At 41.6% G+C, this 6,724-nt stretch overlaps 1 long non-coding RNA gene across 1 annotated transcript; it reads left to right on the forward strand.

Moving 5' to 3' along the window:
• The first annotated feature begins 2,094 nt into the window (after positions 1 to 2,094).
• Positions 2,095 to 3,891, forward strand: LOC117479610. Its single transcript, XR_004555581.1, has 4 exons — positions 2,095 to 2,136; positions 2,778 to 2,836; positions 2,974 to 3,235; positions 3,586 to 3,891. It is a non-coding gene; the product is annotated as an uncharacterized LOC117479610 (long non-coding RNA).
• The last annotated feature ends 2,833 nt before the right edge of the window (positions 3,892 to 6,724 follow it).

The following is a 6,724-nucleotide window of genomic DNA, read 5'->3' on the forward strand; positions in this document are numbered from 1 at the left end:
GACAAATCCTTTCCATCTTCTTTTTCTGATTTACATGTCTGTGACGGACTGACCCACAAAACACTTTAACACACGTCCAATATTCCACTCTCTGCCTCCAACTGCAGCCGACTTTCAGTCCAGTACCTTTCCGCACTCTCTGTATTCCCCTTCTCCGCCCCTTTCACACCACATCTGTCTCTCTGCCCTCCGAGTCAAGGACAGAGAGGGCCAAGCAGACATGCAGAGGACAGCTCTGCACCAATCAGGAGACAGAGAAGGCTTGTGTCAATTAAATGGTATGTGCTTATGCCGCAAATCACAGACACATGTTCCCTTCTCCCCTCCCACCCTGTGGCTGTTGCCTCTCTTCTCCACCACCTAATGCAGCGTAATCATCCTCATTACCTAATGAGACCTTACTGTACACACACTCTCTCCCTCTCTCTCCTCCCCTTACACATGTGTATAAAAGGCGGCCACATCATCACACAGAATGGTATAGTTATGCAATACACAACCATCTGAACCTCTACTACACTATCCAACAGAGGGTCTCTCATTGCCACAACACTGTAAAGCCTCTAATGCCACAGTAATACTATTGTAGTGTGTATTATCAACAGGACAGTGAGCACGGAATTAGGCAGGCAGCTGGGGAGGGGAGAACCCCCTCATTAGCTTCCTTCAATGTATCTACTTCTCCTAATCTCTTATAATAACATAATCTCTTTAAAAGTGCTGCAGCTTAAATCCAATCTGCCTAAAACCTGACACGTGATTGAGGTCAATCCTCAGTAAACCCCAAACTGTGGGGTCCCAAGAACTCCATGAACAACCCCCACCCATCTGAGCTACAGTACAGTACAGTGTGCAAGTATTACTTTTATGCTTTGCACCGGGCAGAGTGCTGCACAGAATTGACGTACAGTATTTATTTCACTGATTCAAACACTTATCTGCGTCAGACGAAGCCCTGCCTTCTGCCTGCGTGTGCCTCTGATCCCAGAGCAGTTTGTATCCTTTTCACAGCCTCTGTTCTACCCTACTCTGGTAGTAGAGCGCTGTTCTGCTCTTTTTATTTTTTGATGTTTTTCCATAGTGTCTCTTGCCTCCAAACCACTTACAGATGTTGGCAGCGGGGAGCGTTGTGGCAACTCCAAACGAGGAAATCTAAATAGAGATCAGGCTGTAAAAAAAAGAAAAGAAGAAGAAGGCCAGGAGAAAGAGAAAACAAGGGGAAAAGCTAGAGAGCAAATGAAAGAATGGGGTGAATGGGTGACAGAGAAGGCAGAAAGAAGTCAGTGAGCATTTGTGTGGAATTAGCAGAGAGCAAAAAAAGATATACTTTCTGTGCATGTAAGAACACTGATTTTATTTGAGGGCAACTTTTATTGTTTTGTCAGTAAAACTTGGGTTCAAACTCTTTATTTGGTTTTTCAATCCAGAGTTTCATCCTCTGATTAATTTCCCAAAGAACAAACCAATATAAGCAGACATATATACAATTGTCTTGTGAGATCTCTGTGATCTTGAGAAGGAAAATAAAAGACACATCCTCTAACAGGAATAGATGTGCTTTTACAGTTAGGTTTCCCTTTTTTATTTTTGTATGAAATAGCAGTCTACAGTTTATACGAATTACACCCACCAATTGTCATTTATCAAGGCAGTCTAGAAAGCAGGTTTTTTAGTTTTGAACGCAGACTTGGCATGCCTCTTTGATAGTAACTCTATGTTCCCTCCCTCCACCTGTGTTTCAGGAAGTAGCCTCTAGATCAGAGAGGAAATGTGTTGAAATGCCACAACCGGCTCCGAGCTGCGAGTCAGAGGTCACTACAGCTAATGCTTATTATGTCCAGACACCTCCTAGGAAGAGAGAGTACAGCGAGAGAGAGAGAGAGAGAGAGAGAGAGAGAGAGAGAGAGAGGGAGGTGGCAGCGTGTTTGCAGTCATACCACTCCCTGAGCGGTGATTGTAAAGATGAGTGACCTGTCTCCCCCATCTCTCCTCTCCCTCCCTCCCTCTTCTTCCTCTCTCCCCCTGCACTTTATTTATTAATGGATCCATTCAATTATTTACTTCACATCTTAGGGCGACAACAGGCCAGAGCACAGTACACAGGGTGGAGATGATACAGCAGACAGCACTGCTCAGGTACTTGGTGGAGTTAATTGGCTGGTGGGATATACATCCAGCATGTAGTGGTGAATAGAACATGTATCTATAGTTAAGTATTAACCAAAAGCATTTGATTTGGAATTTCTTAATTTTATCTAATTTAATTTAAAAAAAACTCATTAATTTGATTAATCATTTAGTCTATTAAATGTCTGGAATTGTGTTGATTGAGCAGTCAAAATTGTAGAGATATTACATTTTGATGATATGAAACACAAAACTTTACCAAACTCCTTTTTTTGTTGTGCCAAAAAAGCGAATGTTTCTCTAAATTACTAGAATGATTGTACAACTAGAATCTACAAATAAGGCGTCTACATACTACAACATAAAATGCACTGTAATGTATTGAAATTCCAAAATGTATATAAAATAATTATATTTAGATTCCCCTCTATCAACTGCTCTAGTAAAATGCTACTTACACATTCATGCATCAGAAATGATCATCCAATAATATAATGGTTGCTACTTACTAAAAAAAGGTTTTTGCATTGTGTGTACTTTTACTATACTTAAAATAATACTTAATAATACATCATATGTTTCCTTAGGTGAATTTGCCTGCAATTAAGTGGCTGTACTGAATTGCTGCTTTAACTTATTTGGATTTTCAGTGACAGCCGGCAGTGCTTGAACAGCAGCAGGCGCCTTTGACATGTCCTCATGAAATACGGTCTGTATACCTTTTAAAAGTGTGCGGGGTGGGGGGACATTATAACGTCCTGTTTGCAGTAGAGGTTGATGGTTCAAACGTATCATTGACCGCTCGGTGTCTGCTCTTATCTTATCCCCCTGCCCTTATCCCTGCAGCGTCCAGACATGGATCAATCCCACCCGGAATTGGGTTTCACATCCCGGAAGCAGAGATGTACACATGGGTCACTTTCATCGACTCTCTGCGGCCATGGCCATAGGTATCCATCATACAGACCATTGACTGGTTGTGACCATGAAGGTACAGATTCATCACGGAGAGAGGCTGCGGTGGACGAGGTCAGCGGAAAGCAGCGACTACTTCTCGTCTGCAACCATGTGGAAATGGAGCCTTTTGAGATATTTTCAAAATGATGACGTAATTACAGTATAACATGCAGTTAGAAGAAAAAGTTACTGATGAGCATTTATGTGGAAATTTATATTTTATGATATGGACAAATTTCCCAACTCAAAATTAAGTATGCAAAACAAAATATTAAATAACACATTTTAATTAAAGTACATGTCAGTGTGTCTTTTTGTTTATATGCATGCGTATCTTTGTGAACAGCAGCATTTTAATGGCCACGGACTGATAGAAAATCGATTTTTGTTCGCCTGTTTAACTTTGCCAATCTGTGTTTTAGTCTAAGAATGATGTGATTGTTAGTTTGTAATTTTTTAAGATTGTGCGTCTGTTGGTGTTTTTGTATTTGTGTGTAACAGGCTGAGGATAAATAACGCAGTGATGTCGTCTTGATCTGAACTCCACACAGTGCTGGGCTTGGCTGAGGATTGAAGGAGAGAAGATGAAGGGAAGGATGATGGAGAGCTGGATGAGGGAAAGACGAGGAAAAGAAGATGGTGAAGATTGATTTTCATTGACTTGGCTCCAGCGCACTGACAACTGTGAGATTCCAATAACCAGCCTGAAACACGTGCATACACACTGCAGAGATATGGTGAATAGTTGGGAAATATTAGCAAATGTTTTCAACTGCGATCAGTCTGATAACACTTGAGAATAAAAAATAAAACCCAGACAGACACTTGAGACTAATTAGAAAAATATTTATTTCATCCCCTATTCTTATTGTGTTAGCATCACTAAGTGAACACTAACACCCACTATACACACTCCGAAAAACCCTCTCAGTAACTGCTTAGTGTTGTGTGTGTGTGTGTGTGTGTGTGTGTGTGTGTGTGTGTGTGTGTGTGTGTGTGTGTGTGTGTGTGTGTGTGTGTGTGTGTGTGTGTGTGTGTGTGTGTGTGTGTGTGTGTGTGTGTGTGTGTGTGTGTGTGTGTGTGTGTGTGTGTGTGTGTGTCCATCCCTTGGGGAAAGCCTGCTTTAATTCCCCGGGAAATCATCGTGATTTAGAGTAACAGGGAAGTCACTTCCAATGAAAGTCAATGGGCCGCTGGTGTGGCAGTGGGCTGCACTGCTTATGTGTGTGCATGTATGTGTATCTCATCTGTGACTGTGTTTACGTGTGTGTGTGAACAATATAACTAAATGGAGTTTTATCTAAATGTAATTATATCAACACTATAACGCAGTAGGAGTTTGAGCCGTATATATAAGCTGTTTGTTCATTTAATAACCATGAATAGAGGAAATGCAGTGGTATACGTACAAATCACCTTACACTCTTTAACAAATTATGCAAGATGCAATTGAGTGTTTCATAGTGTTTCAGGTCTGGATGTACAGTATAGAGCATGCAATAAATGTTCACACACTTCAGAGGCTTTACAATACCTGCAGCAGGGCAGAGACTGATGCTCAGAGAGTTTACAAGCCGTTGACCTGCTATAGCTGAGTGTATCTTGAAAACAACGTTGGGTCCAGAGCTGCCGTGCCGTGCCGGGACTCTTCTCATCTCTGCTGCTGATGTGAGGAGCTGGAGGAGGAGGCTGGCAGAGCCGGCTGAATGCAGATAGGATCTCTGTGGGGGGGCGTGAATGTGCGATCGGAGACTAAAATCATTACAGCACGCCTGGTCACTGTGTCCTTGGCTCTTCCGCTGAGCTGATGCTGATGCTTTCCTCTATTTCCCGCTCTGCCTCTTTTTCCCCTACTTTTTGTGTCCCTCTCTTTTTCTCCCACTTACAATGTATCCAGCATTACACATCATGAGCTTTAAATAACAATTTCTCACAAATGTTTTATACTTCCTGTAGGTACAAATCCGTCCAAAAGTTGTTCTTCCTGCAACGTTTAATTTTGCACCTATAATTCATGAAAGTCAGCAATGACGGAATTTGTGTTAATGTGGTCAATATGTATTGATGTATTAATCAGTTTGTCAATACAAACTGATTAATACAGCTTCTGTAAGTGGTTGATATGAATCTATTTATTTGAGAGTTTAATCATGATGAAGGCTTAAATTGAATTTGGACAGCTTTCTTTTTTACATTTGATAGATATTATGGTTTGGTTATTTGTTATTTTCTCTGGTAATTGCTTTCAGGCACTCACTTTTTGCTCTGGGACTCCAGCTGAGTGTCGACATGTTTGTTTAGTTCAGAATTCTTGGAAGACAATAAGATACTGTACATAGTACACAAAGCCCTGTTTCCTCTCCTGTGTGTTTGACTCGCTCCTCACACTGCTGATAATATGTAGAAGGTCAAAAGAATCCCCTACAGCAAATACAAAAAAAGTAGGCCTAGTTTTTGTTATTTGGGGGTTATTATCATAACTGTAAATATAGTCCTTGTTCTCCTGGTTCACCCCAGCTGCACTCATGCCCCCAGGCTGCAGTGGCTGTCCAGAGAGAGAAAGAGGGAGAGAGAAAGAGAGGGAGGTAAAATGTAAACTAGACTTGCCTTCCTTGGGTCTCATTGGTTGATTCTCTGCCTAGCGGTTTTGTCCTTGAGAATGTGCAGACACGGGGCAGATAATGTTCTGACACCAGTAACTCTAGACCGGGACCAGATCAACACTTACTCCCTCCTGCTTCTTCTACTTCTCTGCTTCTAATGTCATACTATACCGGATATGCAGATTGAAGAACGCCAGTGTTTGTTGATGTGTTTTGTGTTTAAATCACGAAGAAAATCTAATAGAACTGCATGGACTTATTATAACCTATATGTGTGGCATATCTGCATGCAAGCATAATTAAAACAGGATACAGACTCCTGCAAGCGTGTTGACACGTGGCAATCATAAATTCCATTAACGTTAACCATAAACATATCTCTCTGCAGGCGCGCACGAGGGGATTATTTTGAAGCTGAGGTCTGGCTCCGCGCATCACGAGACAGGGTTGGACTTTGTGAATTTAGACAAATTGTGAAACAACCAGTAAGATTGAACCTTTTAGTTAATTCAAAGCCATGCACGACTAAACCCCCAAATTATTGCACCACTTAATGTAAATCGGAGGTTTTCATCTCTTCTCCGGTATGTTGCAAGGTCAAATATCTCCTTTTACCGTGCGCTCTTGTAACGGCGGGGTTTCTGCAGAAGTCAGCATGCCAGCAGAGGCCAGCAGCATGTATAGGAATCTCCCTGCAGCGCCACATAAACGGCCAGACCCGGTGATCTAATCACAGGAGGCCAGTGGGCTGTGGTCCAAAAATGTCCACATCATCCTCTAATCTGAAAATAAAGTAAAGGCCAAGGACAGGATATAGAGGTCAGTGAAAATAAGTTCTTAAAAGATAAAACAATGTTCCTGTCGCTCTGGCTTTAATTTAGTATTTTTTGCAGAAAGTGAGTGTTGCTCTGGCGCTACTTTCACTGGAGTGTGTGCTTTCTGATAACTTGTAAAATGCTGTTAATGCGACTCTAATCTTGTAATCATATCGCAAATCTTTTCAATAGCAGTGGAAAAAAAGGTCTGAGAGGTAATTA

The sequence above is a fragment of the Trematomus bernacchii genome, unplaced genomic scaffold, assembly GCF_902827165.1.
Source record: "Trematomus bernacchii unplaced genomic scaffold, fTreBer1.1, whole genome shotgun sequence".
Taxonomy (NCBI): domain Eukaryota; kingdom Metazoa; phylum Chordata; class Actinopteri; order Perciformes; family Nototheniidae; genus Trematomus; species Trematomus bernacchii.